Genomic DNA, 25,890 nt, shown 5'->3' on the forward strand with positions numbered 1-25,890 from the left:
TATCACTGCTCCTGTTTAACATACTACTGGAAATACTAGCCAGAGCAATTAGACAAGAGGGAGAAATAAAATGAGTAAAGATAGGAAAAGATGAAGTTAAATTATCATTATTTGCAGATGATATTATACTCTACATAGAAGACCTCCAAAACTCCATTGAAAGACTGCTAGATATAATAAATAAATTCAGCAATGTAGCTGGATACAAAGTCAGTACTTAAAATCAATACCATTCCTACACACTAACAACAAAATCACTGAGAGGGAAATAAGAGAAGCCACACCCTTCACAATAGCATCCATAAAAATCAAATACTTAGGAATTAATCTCATGAAAGAAATAAAAGATCTATACAGGGAAAATTATAATACCCTGAAAAAAGAAATTAAAGAGGATTCCAGAAAATAAAAAAATATCCCTTGTTCATGGATAAGAAGAATAAATATTGTGAAGATGCCCATTGTCCCAAAACTGTTATACAGACTCAATGCAATCCCAATGAAAATGCCATCAACATACCTCATAGATCTAGAGAAATTACTCCTAAAATTCATTTGGAACCAGAAGAGACCTAGAATTGCAAAGGGAATTCTAAGAAGCAAAGGCAAGGCAGGAGGCATCACAGCCCATGACTTGAAGTTATACTACAAAGCTATTGTAATAAAATTAACATGGTACTGTAATAAAAACAGACGTGAAGATCAATGGAATAGATTAGAAGATACAACTACAACTACAACCACTCTCAGCCACCTGATCTTTGATAAAGGGGCCAAACATGTTCACTGAAAGAAAAATAGTCTCCTTAATAAATGGTGCCAGAAAAACTGCCTCTCCAAAAACTGAAACTAGACCCATGCCTATCACCGTGTACTGAACTAAAGTCTAAACAGATCAAAGATCTGAATATTAAAACAAAAACACTAAGTATGTTGGAAGACGAATAGGTAAAAAGTTGAAGACATAGGGGTAGTTAGAGAATTCATGAACAAAAATCAAACCACACAGCAAATACTTCCCAGAATCAATAACTGGGATTGCATCTTATTAAAGAGTTTCTGCATGTCAAAAGAAACCTCCAGCATAGTGAAAAGAAATCCCACAAACTGGGAAAAAATCTTAGTGAACTGTCCTTCAGAGAAAGTACTTCTGTCCAGAACATATAAAGAATTAAAAAATCAGACCTCCAAAATTCAAAGACCCAATCCAAAGATAGGCATCTGAGATGAACACACAGTTTTCAGATGAAGAAATACAAATGGCAAATAAATACATGAAAAAATCTTCATCATCATTAGTCATTAGAAAAATTCAAATTAAAACCACACTGAAATTCCATCTCACTCCAGAAAGAATGGCCAGGATAAAGAAAACTACCAACAAAAATGCTGGAGAGGCTGTGGGGGGCAAAAAGAAACTCTTCTTCACTGATGGTGGGAGTGTATACTGGTACAACTACTGTGGAGGTCAGTCTGGAGATTCCTCAAAAAGCTGGGATTGGAAGTCCCATTTGACCCAGCTATTCCACTTCAGGCATATTCCCAGAAGAACTAAAAACATCATATCACAGAGATATGTGTGCACCCATGTTTATAGCAGCACAATTTGTAATAGTCCAATCTTGGAAACAACCTAAGTGTCCACCAACTGAGGAATGTATTAAAAATGTGGTATTTTTATACAATGGAGTACTTCTCAGCTATAAAGAATGATCATATTGAGATATTTATAAATAAATGGATGCAACTTGAAACCGTACTCATAAGAGAAATAAATCAAACTCACATGTATAAATACCATATAGTCTCCCTAGTATAAGAAATGGCAAGAGTACGTAAGATTTTATGGTAATTATGGTTCCCCATTATATTGCTTTGAAGTCTTATAATATTTTCATTCATTGGTTGGAATGGTTTTATTCTGTGTTGCTTGATTTTATTATGTGTGATTGTATAAACAGCTACTTTGAAGAAAAAAAGACATTATGGTAGCCATTGCTGATTTAATATTGTCTTGCAAGTCCTACCATGCTTTTGTTCTTCTGTTTCCATTGGTTCCACCATGTTTTATCTTACTGGATTTTAATGTGTCTGATAGGATAACCAAATTTTTAAAGAAAAATGAGATATTATAGTAGCCATTGTTCATTTTCTGTTATTTGGTCCTGAATGTCCTATAATATTTTCATTCTCTTGAATGGTTTTATACTATTTTGTTATGTTTGACACTACTGCATGTGAAAGTATGCTCACCTGTTTCAAAGAAAGAGACATTATGATAGCTACTGTTAATATCGGGTTGTCTTGTTTTGAAGTACTGTGTTGCTTCCATTGTTCTGTTCTGATTTGTTTTGTTCTGTCTTCTTTTGTCTTAATGTCTTTAAAATAAAAAACAATTTAAAATAAAAGAAATCACAAAAGTCCTAGAAGAAACTATAAAAGGTAAAGTAGGCCACTCTCTTATTTCTAAATAAGGCTGTAATTATCTCTCCTTTAAAAAGTGAATAAACACACTAAGAGTTTTTTCAGAAAAGAACAGAGTATTAAAAAGTACAGTGAGGAAATTCAGTCTTTGGTCTTCAGTTAACTCTCTCCTGCTCCAATAATTTGTGTCTTTGCAGAAGTATTTTCTTTGATGCCCTTTGACATTTGTGAGAAGAATATAAATCTAGTCTTTTTTTCCTAATAATTCTGGACTGTTCATTTTTCTTCAGATTTGTAAAGAATGGAATTCTCTTTGTAGTCTATAAAGTAGTTCCCTGGTTCACTACATTTTTTTCCTAATCAGCGTCAACTATTTTATAGGAGTAATTTTTCATTTGAGGTAAAGTCACTTCATAGAACAGTCATTGAAGTAAAACAAAATGTGAGAATGTGAGAACCCCAGGGCTTTAAGTGGACTTCCATTTCATTCCTCTGACTTCAGATATGAGCACATAATCCATCACAGGGAGATTTCTAAGTTTCTAGGTTTTACAGAAAAATCCCATCTCCTTTGTTAAACTGATTTCTCTCTCTCTCTCTCTCTCTCTCTCTCTCTCTCTCTCTCTCTCTCTCTCTGACTATATGCTATAAATTAGTAGGGTCCTTTTCTAATGGTGATGGTAGTGGTGTGATTTAGTTTAGTTTAGCTAAGTCAGATACTTTCTTTCCTTAATAATTACACATTAAAATTATTGCCTAATTACCCCACAGCATTTAAGTCCTAATTCATTTCCTTGATATGTGTTTAAAAATCACAGGTTCCATGAGTTGGTTAACACCTTTTAATCTGTCTCTGTATTACCTCAGGCCTCTTGGGAAATACAGTATTAGTGTAGATGCCCCCAGAAGTGAATAGCTATGTAAGGTGAGTTTCCCACTGGACTTTCTAATTTTCACTAATCTCAGTTTCACGCTTTTATTTCATTTATCCAATCCAAACACCTATCAAACTCCTGTCAAGCTTCAAACTGGAATCAAATATCATTAGCATAAGCAAATTAATTTCTCCATCTTTTGTGTTTCTGTTTCTCTTTATGTCTCTTAGATTATTTATGCCATATTTTCACTTCTAGACACATATCTGCTTTTCATATTAAAATACCGAGTCAAGAGTAGAGAATGGGAGAATACCTGTCTAGAGTAAGTTCTCAGTGAATGTGAAAAGGCAAAGAAAAAAGGGGGAGAAGTGAAACTGGTTTTGAATGAAGGCAGTCATATTTTCAAATTCAATCGTAATTTATAAATGAGGAAAGAACGATGACCAGAAATTGAACTGCGTCATGTGCCTCTGTGAGAAGTTGTTTTGGACTTTGTCAATCTGGGAGCACTAAGTCCTTATTCCATTAGTCTGTTAAAGATCTCCCTGGCTTTAGATCTTTGTCCACCTTAAACTTTCATTTGAACTTATAATGAGAGATGAACTTTTATGTGTCCAGCCTGGATCCTGAGAAGTTTCAGGACAGTAGCCACTGGCGTGGACTGTGCTATCATTAGAAGCCCAAGGATAAAGCCCACATAGGCAGACAAAAGTTTGAGCGATTAAGAGCAACTAAGTGTGCTAACATTTCTCAAACCCCTCAACCAAGACAATTTTGTGAAACAGATAGATTTTCTTTTTTGCTAAGTTTGATTTTTCTGACTCAGAGCTAACTAAAATTATATAATAGAAGCCAAGGAAAAAAGAATAAAGAATGATTCTCATTGTCAAGCCATGTCCTTTTCACCTTGGTACTTTCTCCCTCTTTCTCCTTGGTTTTTCCTTTAACTACTAAAGAATAAATATCCTGTCAGTTTTCTACCAAAGCACAAAGCTTCTAGCTTTTAATGGAAACCTTGGTATCTTTGAATGGCCCTGCATCTCAAGAGTAGAAGGTTTATCTCACCATCCCTACATGACTAGATTCCTAATTACTCACTCCAAAAATATGCTTGCTATTTTAAAAATATAAGTGCAAAGCTCCAATATTTCCAGAGCTTTCAGTCTCATTCTAAATGTGTTTCAGTTTCTACTTATTCAGAGTTTTGAAAACCATAGCCCTAGGGAGCTTTGGTCCTGTGCATGCATATGTATGACCTTATCAATGCAGAGGCAGAAATTCTATGTATTCAGGAAGCCCTAAGTCAGAGGTGGTTACTACACTATTTTTTGGAATTGATTTCTTCATGCTGTTAAGATGACTTTTGTGACCTTACCACTGTAGCAGAAAGGGTCATATTTGCTCAAGAACTGATCTATTGGCTGTGTGGAATCACAACTGAGTTAGTAGTAGCTAGTAAAACCACAAAAAACCCTGTATCCTGGAATCAGCAATTCACTCCAAGCTCCATTTAATATTTGAAAACTAAAGTACAGCTGAAGTTTTCTGCTCAGTTTGGGAGTAAGATGAGAGATATGAGAATCAATTTATATTATGGCAGTTTAAGATACAGAACTATTCTAGAACATATATGTACAGGAATATTCATTTCCATATTCCAGTGTCATGTGAATCAAAAGAAGCCCAGTCTTGCATCAGGAAGGTATGAGACATTCCTTGGTATACATTTGCACTATTAAAATGAACAAGACTGGTCTCTATGTTCTGAAATGAAGTAATCTCTAAGACATCTTCATAAGGGAAAAGAATCAGGAAGATATGCATGGAATACAATTATTTAAGTTAAATGAGGAGAGAGTTACACAAGTGTGTGTGTGAGAGAGAGAGACAGAGAGAGAGAGAGAGAGAGAGAGAGAGAGAGAGAGAGCACTTTGCTATGCAGAGCATAACTCAGGAAGCATCCAACAGAAACTGACATCAGGAGTTGCCTCAGGGAAGGGGAACTGGAATTCTAGAGCCAGGGCTGGAAGACAGAGTAGCATTTCACTGTATTTCCCTTAGCATCATTTAAATGCATTACCTTGTCTCCATATTGCCTATTAAAAATAAAAGTAAAAACAATAGTCCAAAGTCTGGCTTTGATTTGCAGTTTAAAAATTAAGACATTAAGATTTCATTTTTTTTTCCTTTCAGCCAAAAGAAGGCCCCTTCCAGCGCTGTTGTTTGCTTTTGAATGATTAGGCTCTAGTAGTTTTAGACTTTTCTCTGGCACCCATACCTCAGAGGATTAAAGAAACTTGGGAAATACAGAGCCCCAAATTTTGTGTCCCAAATGTTTTTCACACTTGAAGAAACTGCCTTTCTCACTGACACTGCCAGTTAGACTAGGAGTAGCATGCACTGAGGTAATTACTTCTTCTTCCCTGCTAGATTAAAGGAAGGGCTTAGTCTTTTTTTCCCCCTCTCCATTTTTTTGTCAGAGAAGGTTCTGTTGTCCTTTTCCTCAAAGTGAACATACATCTGAAAACAGCTTTCGTGTATTTCTGCTAGAAAAGCAAGAAGCTATTAACAGCAGCACTTGAGGCCGCTGTGCAAGTCCATTACCCCAGAAACAGATTAAAGCAAGTTTGCAGATACACGTTCCTACAGCATTATCATTCTTACCTGGAAGAACATGGCTCCTGTTTAGCAGGAGACAGATGTTCTTATCTCATTTCACTGACAAACTGGAGTGAAATGAATAAAGACAAATAAAAAAGGCCACCTCCTGAGAATTCGCCTTGCTTCTTTTATTCCAGCTCACATGTTTTGGATGGAGGATTTCAATTCACAGTCCTCTACCTGTTCCTTCCTCTGATGTTCTTAATGGCCCTGGGACTGTGGCTCTGAAATCCCTGCTTGAGTTCTTCCCAGATACTGTCTGTGAAACTAGGGCAGAACAGAGAAGGGAAGACTAACCTCGCTAAGCCTTCCTCACCTGGAAGGCAATTTGCATAAACTCCAGGCACTCATCCCACAGCTGTTCCTTAAGCACAGAATGTGGCCTTTGCCAATTCCAGACTCTGACAACTAAAATGTCTAAGTAAAAACCCACTTATGCTGTTCCTCTTGACTTTTTCTCTTCTCCTTCCATTCTCTACCACTGCAATGTTTAAAAGGCAAAACATAAAGGGCAATTGTGTCCTAGTTATTGCTTAAAAGTGGGACTTGCAAGGAGCTGTAGCTCCATTTGAAACATACCTCATTCCCAAAAATGTGCAGCTCACAGAAAATTCATTTGAACATCTTCCTTCCCCTTAATAACTGGGAAAACACCATCAATTATGACCAGAAAGTTTAAGCTTAACAAAAAGGCTAAATCAGGACAGATCTCTACAGACTGTCCTGCCTTACATGACTCTTCAGGCATCAGATGTCAGAAGGGACATCCTATCATGTACAAAGAATGATTGCAGTTGAAATCACAACATGGTAAGATTTCGGTGTTTAGGTCACTGATTCTTAAACTTGGCTAACATGCGTTTCCTATGCCTGAAGTCTCCTTTGTGAATTGAGTTAGGGGTGTTGAGGTGTGGCCAGGACTGTGCATCTATAAGGATTATGCAGTTACTTAAGATGCTGGCAGGTTGCAGCTAGCTCATTGCCGTCTCCCTCATTGAAAGGGTGGATCAAAGGATAATTTCTCATGCTTTGCCCTTCATAGTACTTACAAGATATCTCACAGACCTGCAGAGAGGCTAAGATGGACCTTTATTAAAATTTTACAGATGAGGAAACTGAAGACCCAAAAGGTCTGCTGAAGTTCAGATGCATAGTAAGTGAGAGATCAGGTACTTCACACAAAGTCTCTAATGTCCCTCATTATAGTCTTCATCATAGCACTAAAGCTTCCTCCAATCTCAGTGTCTAAAATGAGCAATTATGCAGCTGGTAATCACTTTGCTACTAGAATCAGAGAAAAACATTGGATCCAGGCTACAGTTACTGAGTATATCCTTTTATTTATGTAGATAAAAAATCTTGAAGTTCAGTGACTTGCTCAAGATCCTGTAGCTACTTAGCAGAAAAAAAAAATTAATCACAATGGGCTTGCTCATATAGTCCAAAAAGAGAGCAAGATGTAAAGGAAATATCCTTCTTGGGACTTCCATGATAGCCAAGGTAATAACTGCAAGAAAGCATCTGTGTATTTAGAGGACCACCCACTATCTTGAGAAATAGGCCATGGCTAGCTATAGCCATTCAAATCACTGGGGTGACCTTTGTGTCCTTTGAGTGTTCCAACCAGTTGGTGCCTAGTTTTATGAGTGTGTATATGTTGTCTGTATGCTGGTTGATTGCTAAAGGGATATTCAAGCAAGAAACAACCTGTGTACATCTGGCAAAAAAAAAAAAAAAAAAAAAAAAAAAATCCCTGGAAAGCATTAACATAATTATATGGCCAGGCTGTTTCTTACCTGGAGGTAAATGCAGACTCCACAATCCCTGTCAATTGTAACAATTATTCATGATACAAAATGTGCAAAAAGAGGTCCCTCCTCTCTCACTCTTAATTCTTTAGCCTTCTAGCATAGCTAGAGATTCAGCCAACTCTTATAGAACAGAAACAAACTTCAGATCCATGTCAAAAGCTGCTGGAGAGAATGATTTACAAACTCCAAGCAGAACACTGGTGTAAACAAGATAATGCACATTAACGCCCAGCAAGTCAATTAGTATTCAGTTATTCTGAACAAGTCTGACCTTGATGCTTAAGGATTTGAACAGAATAGACTCTGTAGCTTAAAGGAAATTGCCATCTCTTCCACTCAAATTGGCTGGTCTCCAAGGTGCAAAGGCTCAAGAAACACTCTTCCCCAGAAAGGTGCACAAAACAAAAACCATCTCAACATTCGTCTCTCCCTTCAGAACTGATGTCTCCTTGCCTTTGAGCCCACAAACACTTTGATGAATCTCACCTTTGATCTAAATTTCTAAGGAATCTAAGTTTATGGCACATCCCAGAGTCATCTTTCACTTTGAGACCTCTGAGGGTTTGAAAGATCTTAAGATGAAGAATCACACACATTTCTTTGGATATTTCTTCAATTGCTAACTTAAAAGAAGAAAGTTGATCTGTAATTGCCACACTCATTAGCATTGTATCTGCTTTCTGAGATCCTTCTGCTATATAGATAAATGTCAAGCAGAACTTTTTAGACTATGTCACCACTGCAGAGTGGTGAGGTAGGCCCTCTGGGAAGGAATGTGACCCAGGAAAGCCCACTGGAGCAGACTTTTTAGAGTTTATTATGCACAGGAATCTCTGAACTTTGAAAATGGAAGTTAGGACTCTCTGGACTAGAACACAACCTGAGATTCTGCATTCTTATGAGCCCCCAGATAATAACGTTACTGTGAGTTCCAAGGCCAGCAGGGCATAGCACCACACCAGCTTAGTTGCCCATGAAACAAGTATTTCTTCCAAAAGAAATCTTGCTGCCTCCTCTAACACCAACCCTTGATGTCCAGCATAAACAAGTGTTCTGGGATTTGTTTGTTTGCTCAATAATTTATTGCTTATTTTTCAGGATTTATAGTTTTCACACTAGGAAAAGGTGACAGAAACAAATCAAGTTCCTGTGGTATTAGCAGTCCTTGTTTCTTTTACTATCAATTAGTATAGAAAACACTAAGGCAAATATGATAATATTCTTCCCCTGAGGAGTTGCAGGAGCAATTGACTGGTCCCTGAGTACAGAAAAAGTAGGTTTATCCATTAGGCAAAGATAAAGCAATCAACTAAGGGAGGTATTTTTTTAAAATGCTCTTGCACTGTACAGGTGTAGCTCAGTGGTACAACTCTTTCCAGTGTATCAGTGGGTGATCATTAGAGAAACAGACTTAGTGCAAGGTATGTAACTCTGTAAGGATTTACAAGGTAGAGTTACAATTGCCACCTCAGGGTCAGGTAAGGAAGAGCACAGAAGGGCTGTCTGCATGCTGGAGTCCAAAGCATCTGGTCAAATATCAAAAGACTATGAAGGACTGGATCTCACTGTAGTGTCCCATACAAGTCACAAGTTCATATGAGGAGGACAAAGTGTCCACATTGGAATCCAGGAGATAATGTCCAGGGTTAAAGTAAACACTAGAGCTTTCCTAAAGTAACAGAAGTGATACTTCTTTGTTCCATTCAGGCTACAGGCCTATGACTGGTGCCACTCACACCCAGGGTGGGTCTTCTGTTTTCAATAAATCCCTCCTGCCACACCTAGCGCTACAGTGATCCAATTAGTTGGAAATTTCTAACTTACGTGACAGTTAATTATCACTTCTAACATGTATGCAGCCCTGGGTTCCTTCTCTAATAACCACAAAAATAGAAACAAGAGCAAAATTTTTCTTGAAGTTTTTCTCTCAACAGACATTGCCAAAGTAGAAGCTAGCTTAGTCTCCAACCCATCTTTCTTCAGGGTACACACACCCATGTGTCTGCATACAAGTGCTGCCTCCACCCCACCCCCCGCCTGCACACACACACACATTTCCTAAGCAATTTCCCTGAAACTATTTGGAAGACTCTGGGATCCATCTGTTTATAGCATCTACTCACTAGTTGTTTTTCAGGTTTCCAAGCCGATAACAATGTAACAATAATAATAATATTAATAATATTGTGATTTAAAACTTTAAGTGGGTATCATTATTATTCTCACTATATAGATAAGGATTGTAAGGTGTGCACAAGACCAAACAATTGGATCGAGGTCACACAATTGATAAGCAGAGATACAGGTAAACACAGAGCCTGACATCAGAATCCATGGTCATAACTATTACATGCTAGTCTTCCATAACCTTTTTATCATTTCACCCAAAAAGAGAGAGGGAAAAGGTCTGATTATTCTCTTTATCTTTTACAGTGAATGGCTCATTAAAACCAGAGCCAAAATAATTAGCAACGAAACAAATTAGTTTCCTTTCCAAGAGAGTGTTTCCAAACATTCCCCTGAGGTGAGGGAAAATATTTGCATTCTGTCCCTGTTGCTGCTGTTTGTGCAGTGAAGTGCATTCCCTACAATGGGCTGAATCCTGGTAAGAAAACAAATTAAAAAGAAAAACACCACCCTCACTCTCACAGTAAAGCATGTTGATTCTTCCTGCCTCCTTACGTTTAAGTAAGTTCTGTCCTCTCTTCTGGAGTTCAGGATTTAACTGCCCAAGGGAGCGTCCTTCATAATACCAACCCAAATCCCTTCTCATTTTCTGAATCACTGAGTCAGTACTATCAAATCTCTCTGCACACCACTGATGATATGTACCATGTGTATTCTTTCGTTTCACAATTATTAGTCTACACTTCATACACTATAGTGTATTATTCCACACTTATGTACACTACACATTTTTGTATAAATATTTATTCCTAGAATACTGCATAGTAATTTTAGCTCTTTGTATATACTTGAGTAAAGGAGATAATCGTGCTTTATTGGAGAGACATTGTCAATGTCCTTCCCTGAGGTTAACATAGGTATTCTGATTATCTGAGATGGTTAGTATACCAGTTTAACTGGGTCTGCACAGTTTAGGTCACAGGTTCTCCTCTCCGCAGCCTAGATATTTGTAGCATTACAAAACTGCCCGACATCCACGAGAACTGAACTAAGCATCTCATATTAATGCATATTGGTCACGAGGGCAAGTGACACAGGCTAGCTAAGAGCAAATTTATGATTTGCAGTCTTGAAAAAGCAGTCTCAGAATCTAGGCTCTGATAAAAGCTCAGGGTCATCTTAGTAGGCAAATGGTAGTACTTATTTTTAACGTTTCAAGTAAGGCATTATGGAAATCTACTCTAGTACATTGTCTGGAGGCAAGGGAGAGAAATTCCAAGGATACCTCCACTAAATCCCATTTTTTTCTAGATTGGCAAATCACCTTTGTATTCCCTGGGACTGCATGAAGCAGCAAGTGTTTACAAAAGTTAATGTTGAACATTTGCATCATGGATCAGGCTGAAAAGAAACAAGGAAATCATCATAGGACCTATTTTTGTATACTTTAAAGAAATAAGGCCCACGATAGTGCTTGGAAAGTTTGGTCAGGCTAACCCAATTTTTTCACACAAGGTGACATATCCCAGGATAACGTATTATCACTCTGTGATTTTGATGCCATCTTTCTTGTCATATTTATCAACATACTGGAGTAATGTAGCCCATCTTATGCTGCTGTGAGTTAGGCAGACAGGTATACTGAAGACACTCGTGGTTCTTGTCAGTAATATCAATAAGAAAGACCCACTCAGCAAGGAAGGTATATTTACAACATTTTGCTTTGTAATCTACCTAAATGTAGACATCAGAACATGTTGCTATCAGGATATTATATGATATCTTATGTGCAGAGTTGTGGGAGCAAATGATGTCGTTTAAAGAAAAATCTGTCTCACCACTCACAAGAACCCCTTTGGTGAGATATAAAATGAAACAGATGTTTGTCAGCTAAAAAGATGAGTTATATGAAACTAAAATGAAAATAGCTTACTAAATTAGGCTACTTTCTTTTTTGCAAATTCTGCCCTTTTATTTTTCCTAGTGGCTTTTTTTTTCAAAAACACTAATAAAACATATTACCATTTTCATAATTGTATACAAACCCCTAATACTTAGAAACTAAAAATTGGGCTCTGATGCAGGTCATACATCTTCCTCAGTCACTGGAACTCAGAAGTCCACATCTGAAGAGTACAAGTAACTTAAAGAGGGGGAAATAGAGTGAGGGACTCTGCTAAGGCGGTGATGCTCCCAATACACATAAAACCAACCAGAAGAATGCTGTTTAGGACTAATCAGAAACTTTCTATTTAAAAAGAAAAGAAAAAAAAAATACTGCTTTCCATCCTTCACTTGAATTTGGTGCCATTCACATGACCATTCCAAAGATATTCTTTTCAACCCTAACGCTAATGCTAACCTTAACTCCTAACCCTAATTCCTAACCTGAATTCTAACCCTTTTGATTATGCACAACAAATCAAAAGATGCTATTTCTTATCTTTCATGTACATGAAACAGGAAGCCAGGAGATTTGATAGGGTAGTTTATACATGATGTGATGCCAAATGAGTGCTTAATAGGACAACTTTCCCAGTGCCTTGTTTGGATGAGGGGTTACCCAGGAATTTTGGATACAGGAAACCTCTTTTCCTTATCCTATCCCTCCTGCTGTGAACCTATTTACCAGCCTGTTCTCATCCTGCAGTAAATGTATACTTTCACAACCTTCTCCATGTGAGTCATCCAATTCTTTGTTCAGAAAACCAAGAATCTGGAAAGATGCCCCTAAGTACCCTCCATCCAGAAGCAGCCTCCTCACCACCACTGAAATGCCTCTCGTTTGCGAAGAATGACTAAGCTTTATGCCGAGCCTCTAGAGTCTGTGTTCTTTTGGGGACCTAGTGAGACTGGCAAATTCTTCTGTCTGACCACTGTCCCCCGCTTCCGTACATTTCCCACCTCCTGACTTTGTGCTCTCACTGTGACCTCTAGTCCCTCACGTTCTCCAGGTGAAACCAGTTCATCATTCTGGTTATGGTTGTAACTTGCCTCACTCTCCATTAATTACATTAATATTTTTAATACCGTATACATTTAATACCGTATACCGTTTACATTAATATTTTTAATACCGTATACATTATGGTCTCAGAAACCCCTGATTCTCTTTTACTGGTTGTGACAAGGAACAAAGAAGCTCATTGATGTGGAAGAAATTTGAAAACGTTAAATTGCTACAAGAACCTGATTTTTATTTTGATCATTTTGTCTAGCATCCATGATGGTACTCAGCACATGGTATTACACTCATTAAACCTGTATTGAATGAATAAGGGAATAAATGGGAATGTGTTCCACTTTAAACATCAAAGCCAGGTTCATCAGGACTGATGTTCAGTCCTGAAAAAATGAAAATGGTCTTACTTAACTGCTTCGTTTAAAACAAGTATTACCTTAGGATTGTTCAGATGAATTGTTTGACTCAGTTACCAAAACAAACCTCTATGGTATGTAATGTTAGTATCATTATTTTACATAAGGAGATGAAGACAGTCCAAAGCTCAAGGGCTCACAGTTAGCAAGAGGCAGACCCAGGCTTAAAAGCCAAGCAATCTCACTTGGCAGTCAGCACTCTCAGCCACTTTTTTCTGTTGTCCACTTGATAAAAGAGTATTCCATGGCTCTTCCTATCTGTACAACAAAGCCCAAAATACAGATCAAGACCAAAATAAAAGATAAATTATAGAAAATAGGGAGATAGATCTTTTACAAAAGGGAGAATAACCAAGAGATGGAAGAGGAGGAGAGAGTGGATAAAAAGTGAATCAGAAATGAATGTGGTGGTGTTAGGTGCACCTGCCAACTCCACACAAGGAATAGAATCAACGGACCTTGCAAACATGTACTAAGACAAGTATAAAACTAGGAAAATATTAAATAAACAAAGCCTAATCTTCACATCATCTATGTAATTTGCTATAGTACATGATGCCAAGCTACATTTCTATTTTTTTTTTCTCTTGCTTTTCCATAATCTAGAGCGGTGAGTTTCACCTGGGTTGCACATTAGAACTATCTATGAAAGCTTAGGCTATTTTCTGTCAGAAGAACTTTACCCAGTTTTCTCCTGGAAACAATGGTTTTAAAAAATATTGTACAAAAAACTCTTCACATGATTCCACCACAGCTGAGTTTGAGAATCACTTGTGTAACTTCTTACCAAGTTGCAATTTTCTGCCTCCAGGTTCATATTATTCTTTGCTATTTAGAGGGTCTCATTAGTATCCTCTGCACCCCTCTAACACAAGCTAGAATTCTGGCTTTACCAGAAAATCTGACATATGCAAACAAATGGAAAATACTTACACTAAAGAATCAGCATAAGATTACTGAGTGTATTACATCTAATTGAAAGCAAGATTGCTCTAAGACATGATTTGAAGTGCATCTATTTTTTCTGAATAGGTAAAATAACAAACCCTTGAAAACTTAGTCATCACTTGCAGTTCATCTTTTTAAACAAATAGTGTGATGATCTATATATTGGGTATGAATATGCTTTGCCAATTTTTTTTATTAAAAATTATTTGTACATCTAAAATTCAAGATAATTGGGAGATGTTATTCTCTAACAATCACAAAATCAAATTTCATTTAAACAGAGATTTAGGTTTTTTTCCCATTGGAAACAAGGAACTTTTAAAAATTTGATTTTGGTGAATTGAAAATATCACTGCCATTCCACCCTCAAAGGAATTTCTCTTTGTAAAAAAAATAAAAGGAAGTGATTTACTGAACAGATATCAAAATGTATTTTATAAGTCTTCCTCTTTCCCACTGTCAACACACTGTCAATTTTGGAGGCAGGTTAGTCCTCAAAGGGGCCGTCTGAGAGACAGGGAGCAGCATTTACAAGGCTCTCACTAGGTCTTTGATACTTAAAGAAGTTTAGGACTGAGCATGCTCTACACTTTGAAAAACAAAGTCAGAGTGCTCAAATGCCACCTTTTCAATAGTGCCCAGGGGCTTTGAGAATTAAATAGCTCCAAAAATATCTAACATACTCTCTAAAGGAAAATGAAAATACAAATCAAAATTGTTGGGGAAAATCATTTGTGCCCTCCAGCAGCTAAGGATACATGCTGCATTCAAGCTCCTGCAGGCTTAGGGCCATTCATTTAGAAACCAGGTTTAACACAAGCTGGCATCTGAAAAAAGGAGCAGTGAGTACCTTCCTGTGTAGGAGACAAAATCCACTGCCTTCCAGCTCTTTTCTCCCTGGCAGCTGCCTGTCTCCCTGCTCACATGGAGAATTTTAGAGATCTGTCTGTGGAATTCTGGAAGCTCTCCCCAGCTCCCTCTCCTCCTCCTAACTTGCAGCTTTGCTGTGTTAATCACCAGGATCTTATAACTACACATACCAGGACATATAGGCATTCTGATCAAAGGTAGATTAAGAAAACACATGGTCTTCTGTATATAAATTCCAAAACTGAACAAAGGAAACTAAGAACTAATTTCAGTATGGAAAAAACAATCATTGTGTAATTCAGACTATAAAATATCTACATATGAGTATCCAAAGGATGCTTTTCTCTTCACCCTTTACAATCATGATTACACATTTTTATCCCGAAGTTCAATACTTACTCATTTATCCTTTCAGCTAATATGTTTCAGATCTCTATATACAAGCAAGACATGATGCTAAATTCTGCAAAATAATCTAATGTTGTAAGACCCAAACATTTTACTCGAGTGGCTTACATGTGCAGATGCTAAATCTCTTGACTTCTGGATTGAAAACCACCTGAGTTCAAATATCAGCTCTGGTTGTTAACCTTGGGTGAGTTCATTAATCTTTCTGAGCTCTGGCTCATTTGTCTGTGAAACTGAGATGATAACAACAATAAATATTCCATGGGGGTAGATACGAGGTGGAGTAGACTGAGAGCCACATAGGCTGGCCCAGAGAATAGGAAAGCCAGATCATTAGCCTTGAGAATGACAGCTCAGTGTGAGCCATTAATGATCTGGAAACGAAGTTTGGGACAAGATTACCCAGGGCCCCTAACGGCAGGCTAAGGAATGCAGGCTTTATTTAAAAGGCAATGGGACAGGGTTATTCGTGCACATGGCAGACCATGAATAATACACACTTCAAAAGGATAATTTCAGAAGACCTAGAAGTAGCAAAGAAATACTTTAACAAGTAGCAGCAAAGAAGCTGTTTAACAATTTTTTACTAATGTTTATGAGAAAAATAACCTAATCATGAAAAACATCGCACAAATCCAATTGAGATGAACTTCTACAAATATTCAGTCTATATTCTTTAAAATGCCAAGAAAAAGAGAAGGAATGTCTGAGGAACTATCAAGGATTGTTGAGAACTAAGGATTAATAACAACTAAATGCAAGGTGGGATCCAGCTGGAATCTGGAATAGGTCAATATATCGGTAGGACAACTTCAGAAATTCAAAGACAAGCTGTAGTTTTCGTTAATTATTTTGTATCAGTGTTAATCCTGATAAACATTTCAAATTAGGCAAGATGTCAATATCAGAGCAGCTGAGTGAAAGGTATGTCATAATCATCCTATTATTTTTGTATCTTTTCTATGAATGCAAAAATTTTTTCAAAACCTAAGGTTTTTAAAGTTCAGGAAAGAAAAGATGAAGACTTGAACCAAGTTGGTATCTCTGAGAATGAGAAAGCAAGGCAGCAGAACTGGTAAGACCTGCAAATTGACTGGGGTTGGTAGGGAAACGAAAGAGTCCAGGGGAATCCGGCAAAAGCCCATGGACTGGGAAATCTGTCGTCATTAACCTGAGGAAGTCCAGGGGAGGTGTAGAATTTGAAGGAGAGATATGGGGGCTGTTTTGCAAATGTCAACTTATAGATACTGATAGAATATTCCAGCATTGATTTTCCAATGGAAAATGGATAAGAAAGACAAAAACAAGGCTAGAGACACAGGTTTGGAAGTCATTCAACATATAGGAAAATGGTCATTTAAAAAAAAATAAAATTTGAAGTAAGCCAAGGCTCCCAAACATAAATTTGTACAGTATAGTAGTGGTAATTCTTGATGGTAAATTAAAAAACAGAAAGAAAGAAAAAAAGAAGAAGGAAGAAAGAAAGAGAAACAGAAAAAAGTGGTGAACATACTTATCCTACGTTTTGAGATTTGAAACAAAGGAAAAATTTTAAGAACTTAATGATCTGTCTAATTTTTATATGAAACCTCAGTGTCATGTAAAATAATTTAACTGTTTTTTTTAACCATTAATTTAAAAGGTTAAATCATCTCCCTAAGTAATTTAGTTCTCTATAGAATACTGCAGATTACTTATAAGGAATGAGAAGCCACAAGACAGTTTGATTTTCATGTATTTCAGGAAAATCTGCTCAAAAATAGTATGGTGGTTCTCAATTTTCCTAGCAAAAAAATAACTTCACATTTGAGTTTCTGAGGACACTCTTTAGATGATCTTGTGTATGCATCTATGCACATCCAGCTACGTATCTGTATGTCCAGGAGCATTAACAAACATTTCCATAAGCCATAAACAGAAGTTAATATTCACTGAATACTGAATGTCTCTCTATATATTCATTAGTTATAATCTTGATTTCAAATCTTCAAGACATTATTTTCACCTCATTCTGCAAAGGAAGAAACTGAGTCTCATGAAAACTAAGTAATTTGCCCTGGACTTGTTCCATGGCTGTGGCCACTTTCTGACGCAGGTCTGAAAGCCCTCTTCCCTATCCTTAGTTACACGGTCATAGCTGCTTTGATATTATGAATTGATTCAAAATACTTATGTATCTTGGTCACTTGGACTTTCAGAAGATCGAGAAGTCACATGGTACCAGATCTGGTGAATAAGCTGATGGGGACACACTGCCATGTTCTTACCAAGCTGCCTCTCTATAAACTCTCAGGAGAAAAATTCCCTGAATTTTTGATCACATCTCATAAAGACATTCTCAAAAGAGGCATCCCACAGCTGCTTCAGAGAGTGGCAAGAACAGTGTAATAAGAATTTGAATCAATGGGGAGTGCTCCAAGGGACGTTAATGACAGTATGTCTTTCACGGTAGAAATTTGTGATGTAAACATTCACCATATATTTTTATCACACCCTATACATTTAACATATCAAAGACCCACAAAACACAAGTTAACATGTTCATACATTTTTATTTGGAATTGGAATACAATGGTACATATTTATAGGGTATGGTGTGACAGTTCAATACACACATACAATGTCTAGTGATCATTCGGGGAAATTGGTGTGCCTATCACTTCAGAAATATATCACTACTTTATTGCAGGAATAGGCAAACTCCTCTCTCCTGTATATTTATACTTTGGTGAACCTAATTTGGAAAGGAAATCGCCTCTGATCTATCTCCTGCGCTTTCCGGGGGAGTAATCTGGAAAGTAGTCTCTCTGTGAGCCTCTCTTAGAGAATCCCTCCTTCTCCAGGTCTAACTGCCTGCTCTGTTCCCGGGCCTTTGCTTCTGGGGCCTCAGGGAAGTCAATCTGAGGAGCTCCTTAAAATTTGAGATGGTAACTTAGGAAATGACTCAGACTCTGTGAGTAAGACTGCTTCAAGGCATGAAACAAAGTATCAGTAGTCAAGTTCTCTGGAAGATCATACTTGAAAAATAATGAGGGCAAAATGTAGATTGAAAATGAAGTATAAAATGATCTAAAAGGGTTCTATATCATTGCTTAACCAGGTCCACTTGTTTCATTGTCTCAAAAAGCACAATTTCACTGCCACTTTTTATTATATTCATATTATTCATCAACAAACTTCCCATTTTCAAGTAAGGTGGTTAAAACTGCATTTCTGTTTACTGCTACTGTAAGAATCAGGACCAATATTCCCACGTGCTCTACCTGATTAAGAGGGCTACGCTCCAACTTACGCTTTTTAAGCTATCTTTAAAGTGTCCTTGTCCCTTACAAGGGATTTGTGGAATTCAAGGTCTTAAAAGCAGATTCTCACGCTCTCCACCCCACCTGCCGTTGGACACGAGTAGGTCATATAATATCTAATCTAGAGCTGGAATTGGGCCAAATAAAAATGGCTCTTTTTTCCCACCTGAGCTGGCACATGGAATTTGGTTTTCAAAATATACAGTCTTCTTAAGATGAAGAAAGGAATATACTTTTTGATGCTACATAAAAAAGCTTTGGAGCCAGCCAAACTTGAATGTGACTTTCTTTTCTGCCACATGCTAATTTTGTGGCCTGGAAAAAAATTATTTAATCTTTCTGTACTTCCCTACAAGAGTTACCACTGAACAACTTTCAACATCCTAGACATGATACTAAACATTTTGTAGGTTATCCCCATGTGTTAACTACTATCACTCCAGTTTACAAATGAGGAAACTGAGGCTTAGAAAATGTAAGTCATTTGCCAATGAGCATTTCCTAGTAGACACTAAAATCCACATTTAGTCACCAAACGACCGCATGCGGTAACACCTATCTCGCTAAAGTACTGTAAAGACCAAGTATAGTACTATAGCAATGGGCCTGCCATGCCGTGTGTGGTAAGAATATTGGTAAGTTACTCTCAAAAGCCAGCTCTATTATTGTCACTTTCACTTTCTTTTGTTCAAATTCAAGCTATAGACACCAACAGTGATTATTTAAAAGCAGATATGCATGCAGCAGAATTAGGTGCCTGTTAGGGAGAATGTTTTTATTGTTGTTTTGTCTTGTTTTAATGTTCATATCAGGAAGACTTCCGAGCTGACATTTTCATAAGCAGCCACCAGCAAACAAAGATGGGTAAACCAGAGGCTAAAAGCAAGCTATTGTACCTCCTTCCCATAGTCAGAGGCTGATTCTCTGTTCATAAACACAGGCTCTAGGAGGTGAGGTGGAGGAGGTCCTCTTGATTGCTGAAGCAGTTCATTCCTGCCTTTCCCCAGAGTTATTCCCACCCTGTTTCCCACCTTAACTCTTCATGCCCTTTAGTTTGTCACTCCTGCTTCCTAGTTATCTGAGCCCTAAGAACCCACGGCTTGCACTGGGAACAAACTTATTTTGCACAGCCAACCAAAGGAGATAAATTGTACGTACTCATGAAATCACGAATTTGGTCCTTCGGTGATGTTAATTAGATAACAAAATTTTTCTACAGTTCTCTGTGGTCCAGATTGCTCCTTCTTCTTTCCTACTTTGGGGTTTTTCATCAGTTTTGGCCCTAATATAAGTAAAAATTAAAAACTTTTTCACACCCAATTTCAAATGCTTTCTCCCTATGCTCAGATTGTCTAGGACAAAGTTTCTTCTATTACTTCATTTCACATATGAATGTTGTCAATGCTTCTCTTCTAAAGAAATAGAGAAGGCAAGAATAGAATCTGTCTCAGCATTTGAGGTACATCATCTCACTAAAAATGTCACAAAGCACCTGCACATTTCAGAAGTGGCCATAGAGAAGGTGGGCAGATTCAGGGCAAGGATGCCCCATATCCTTCTTGCCTTTAAAAAAATGACTTGTGGACAGGTAATTTTTGCATTAATATAACTCACCTCTTCTTCAATTTTTTTGCGTCAAATGAACACTGTAGTTGACAGTGATTACTTTTGGCTAAGCTATTATGGAATCAAGCAAACTAAAAATATTAATTGAAAAAATAGAAATTACTTTATGATGTACTATGACTGCTTATTCTGAAACTAATTCCAATGAAAAGCTGGAATTCATACTCGAATGTTCTGACCATAACATTATTCATAAATGTGTTTACATGTTATATCTGTGTCTGCATCAGAAAGCATGTTTAGCATCTGGAAACAGTAAAATAAAATACTATACTTAGTGGAGAACAAATTATTTAATTTGCATGAGGTTCAGTTTCTTCATTTGTAAAATTGAGGTAATTTCTTGAAGCTTTGATATCAAATTTAGTGTTCGTGAATATGTCTAGATTTATTTGGCATTCAGTGAATGTTAACTCTTGATACAGTGCATATGTCTGTGTTTGTTAATGCTACTAAACACACACAGATGTGCAATAGACACACACACTTGGAATCACATGAAGATCATACTCAGAAACTCCAACTCTGCCAAATCTCAGAGAATTATAACAAGTCACTCGAGTTGCCGCAGCGGAATTCCCTTCTGCAAACCGCAGAACTGGTAGAGGATGGGGAGGAAAGGCACTGACACTTCAACGACTTTGAATTGATCACTTTGAGAGTCAAAACACAGGAGCAAAAATGCTCACAAACATTTTTTCCTTGTCTTCTGTCAGAATTAATAGTACCATTCATTCTAAGTGACCCTAAACAGTTTTTCGCATTAGGATAGTGCTTGTACAGCCATTAAACTGACTCTCTGGGAACAAATGGGAAAGCAAGTCAGCAACAGGCTCACCTTTGTCACCTCCATCCGTTTCAGCTGGTGCTGCCTTTCTATGACTGGTCGTCAAAAAGCATGTGATCCAGCAGGGAGGGAACTAATTTGAGTCACAACAGTTAACTTCCCTTTGCAGTATTTCTCCCAAATATGCTCTTAGAAGAGTGGCATGAGTGATGGGATGAATTTTCTGATCAGAAAGACTTACATTAGAATCCCAGGTAGACCATCTCATGGGCTAAGTAATTACAAATTACAACCTTCTGAGTGACAGTTGCCCCATCGGAAGTATTTTCTACATAAAAGCTTTTATCTTACAAGTTCATGTCATGTCTATAAAGCACCTATTGTAGGGTTCAGCAAATAACAGCTAATGATAACCTGCTTATTTCCCATAAAGCATTATTAGCATTTCTCTCAACTCTGTGACATTGCATTCAGTGACTATAATTCTGGAAACATTGTGACCTATCAAATCAAAGATATAAGAAGTTAATGTCCTCAGTAACAAACACTAAATACAAATTCATTTAATCAAAAACTGTGTTCATATGCCTATTGAAAATTCATAAATTTTGCATGCACTATTTTTAACACAACAGATAAAACATTTAGTAAATTCTATTTTTAGATTTCACTAATAGAACTTTTTCTAATACAAGGATTTGCATTAATAAGGAGACTTTTTACTTACACATCTGATTGTTTATCTGATATTCAAATGTTTTTAAAAATTTCAAGGAAAATAGATTATAATTAAAACACAATTTTTCTCAGTATAATTTTCTTCTTTGTAAATTAGGGAAGACAATGCTTATTCAAATGGGTTATTGCAATAAGTAATCCTAAAAGAATTTCTAAGCAAAATTTAAACTGTTTTGTAAACTGTGAAATTTTTATATTATTATGTCAAATAATGCCTATTCTTTGTAATACCATTACCCAACTAAGGAGTTTGCTAATGGCTTTTCCAAATCATATTGATTATTTGTACTACAAAATTTAAAATACATGTTATTTTAAGTAGTTCAGGCAAAGTACAAATATCCCTAAAGGAGTAAAACAATAAAAATCTTTCTAATATACCAGAGAGCAACTTAATATTTAAAAAACCAAAATAAAATTATATGAATGAAATCAACTAGATTTTTTAAAAAGTGTATCACTAGGCAATAAATCAAATTATTTTGTTTTGCAGTATTTATCATTAGCTGATGAATCAAATTATTTTATTTTTTAGTACTTATATACACAATGTGTTGAGAAATAATTTCTTACACAAAGCCCAAGACACCCAATGAAATATGCTAACAAGATATTCTGCTCTGCAGAATTTAGAAACTCTTGCACAACTGTGCTTTCTTAATCTTGAAGTCATCAACTCTTGATTCATACAAACTGATATCTAAAATCGCTTTCAATTTCATCACAATTTTCTGAATCTACTAAAATTACTTGAAGCAATAATTACTAAAGAATTTCCTCCAGCCGGGGATTGTAGCATATGCCTGAAACCCAGCTACTTAGAAGGCTAAGACCAGGAGATCTAAATTCGAGAGAAGCCTGGGCAACTTAAAAGACCATGTGTCAAAATAAGATGAAAAAGAGTGGGGATGCAGCTCAGTTAGAAGAGCTCTTGACTAGCATCTGAAAGGCCCTTGGTTTAATCCTTCGTAACTCATAGACACACAGACACAGACACACACAGACACACAAACGCACACACACACACATAGACACACACACACACACACATGATTGAAAAGTATGCATCTTCTCTCTATAGGACATACATGCACAATTTTGCATGTTACTTCAGGAACTGGTCACCTACCGATTTGAGAGCAAGCACTTTTATATAGAAGAAGCAGCTTTGCATTGTTGAGAGTTTGGAAAGTACAAATGGTAGGTTCTAGTTATATCATACCCATCTCTTTATATCCTGTGACTAGTACAATAAGCTGACAGGATAGGTTCTCAGTGCTGGGGATATAGCTCAGTGGCACAGGTGCCTGCCTGGCAAGTGCAAGGTCCTGAGTTTGATTCCTGATACCAGAAAAATAGAAAGAAAGAAAGAGAGAGAGAGAGAGAAAGAAAGTCAGACAATTAAAGGAAAAATAGAAAGAGAGAGAGAGAAAGTCAGACAATTAAAAGTATAATTTAATGTAAAAAAAGGATAGATTCTCAGCAAATTTTGAATCCAAGAAAGAGCAAATATTTAAGTGTAAAAAATAGGCAGAGAACAGAGAAGCCCTGTTTCTCTATTTATGTGAAGGAATAACTGGATTTCCACCTTATAAACAACACTCTGTAAGATAAGCAATCTGTGAAACTCTGCTGATACTTACAGCAGTATCAGCTTACTCTAGGGGCTTACAGCTAGCACAGTTTCACGTAGTGACTGATACAGCAACGAAAAAAATCGTGCCTGGGATGGATGACCCTCTAGAGAGCACAGCTTTTACACTGTTGAGCTGACCGATGTGTGGATCTTGACTCCTTCACAGGCAACATACTCATTTGCTGGGCAATCACATCACAACAGTTTTCTGCAAACCACAGAGGAGTGGACAGGCCCCTCAGTCACTAAGACTGCCTGACCCCTGGAACGTATATAGACAGAGGGACTCACCGTCATCTCCTTGAGGCAATAGTTTCTCCGGAGACAATAGTTTAACCACATAAGTTATCACAATTATTAATTCCTTGTGTCTGTTAATGATAGCTAGCCCTAGAGTGCTGGTTGGCATTGCCCATTTCCCTAGCCCATTGATATTCTAAGGAAATTTCAAATCTCCAGAGAAGATGCAGACTGGCTCTTGTTTACAAATTTCTACTGTACATAGATATGAACGTGAGGAGAAAATACAAGACAAAGATGTCTCTGGAGATAGAAGTAAAGTTTCCTGGGCGGTTGACAACCATGGAAACTTCTGGTTTTATTCTTTACCCTGCTCCTCCTTTCTAGCATCCTGTACTTTAGCCTGAGCAACTCCTTTGATAATCAGAAATCATACTGACAAGCCAAGATGATACTCATTGATGCAAAAGAAAAGGCAACTTGTCCTCATCCTTTGAGGTGTGGATATTTTTCTGATTCAAATGTCCAAATAGTTCCTTCATATTCCCCCAAGTGACCTAAGAACACTCAGTATCCTTTGGAATGGAAACAAGTTGACAATTTTTGTAATCAAATGTTAACACCATGAATAGTACAGCCCTCAGTGATTATTTATCTATCTATTATTTATTTACAAATAGAGTCATTTAGCTCCTCCTAGCATCTACTTACCCACTGGTATTTAAAAATCCAGTAGGGCTAGATATGCTTATCTTTTCTGTCTCTCTCCCGTCCAGCCTCTCCCATGTCTCTCACTTGCCTAGCCCCCAAATGGCACCAACTAAAGGAAGTAGTCAAAAGATGCTACCATTTCTTTGCAACTGTCATTTTCCCTTTTGTTGAAGATGCAATTTAACAACTAAAAGTGAAAACTGAGAAGAATGAGCACTTCTGTTATTCGAGACACTTAACAAAATTAATCAGCTGCATTCAGCAGACACAGTCACAGGAGGCTGTTGGAAAAAACACAACTTGTATGGTGCTTCAGCTGCTTGGATTGTTACAACTTCAGTTGTATGCCCTTCCCTCTGTAGGTTCACACACATATTCTCACTTGGATTAAATACACAGCGTCTTTCCATGAAATTGCATTCGGTAGCTCAGTTCACAGGGTCTAGACAGTTAATTTTTATCTCTTTTTCTCTTGAAAACAGGAGAGGGTCTGACTAAAAGTAGAACAAGTAAGTGATCCACACTGTATTAGGTATCACATCACTATTTATTTTAAACTGTGACAGTTTTGAAGCCACCGGGGCTGTCTGGAACACAATCCGGTAGGGACAGACCACAGATGACCTTGACATGTGCAAGTCTGTATAGCTTGTGTCCAAGACGGGCTCTGTCGGGTTTGTCAGTCTTGCCTCATTAGTGTCCTTGAAAAACTGTACTGGTGTAACTCAAGCCAGACTCTGGGCCTGGCTCTGAAGATTGAGATTCTGCCAATAAATCTCAGGGCACCACACAAATACCTGCGGCCATCCTGAAAGATCACTGAAGAGCCAGTTCTGAATTTCAAAGTTGCGCATTCCGAGTCTGTAATTACAGAACTGGTGGTGAAATCACAGAAGGTTCCTGGAGAGCATGAAGGAACTTAATAAGAAGGTACGCTTCTGGTTACAAAAACAATGCTGACTGCTGCTGTGCTCTAAACTTTGAAGATAAAAAAGACAAGTTGTGAAAGCGTGGGCTCCCGACTTCCCATTCAGCATGGCCAGAGAAACAAATTCAAAAGACACAAGACCACTCAAAGCTATTCAGAGAAAATGGAACAGTCAGAGAAGTTTTATTTAACTTCTTACCCAGTTTGTGTTAGACATTAAATAAACCTATTGTACTGAAAGCACAGAACACTATTAAGCTTTAAGTATGTAGAAACAAAAATTAAATTCCAGACTTCGAAAAATGCAGCACATGATCTGAAAACCAAATAAATAAATATAAAATCACAATATAAAATTTACCAAATTTGTTCAAAATTTGAGAACTCAGTCTCCAATGACTGACTATATAAATTTTA

The sequence above is a fragment of the Cavia porcellus genome, unplaced genomic scaffold (genome assembly GCF_034190915.1).
Source record: "Cavia porcellus strain 051 isolate PalLab524CR breed Dunkin Hartley unplaced genomic scaffold, mCavPor4.1 scaffold_2, whole genome shotgun sequence".
In the NCBI taxonomy this organism is placed as follows: domain Eukaryota; kingdom Metazoa; phylum Chordata; class Mammalia; order Rodentia; family Caviidae; genus Cavia; species Cavia porcellus.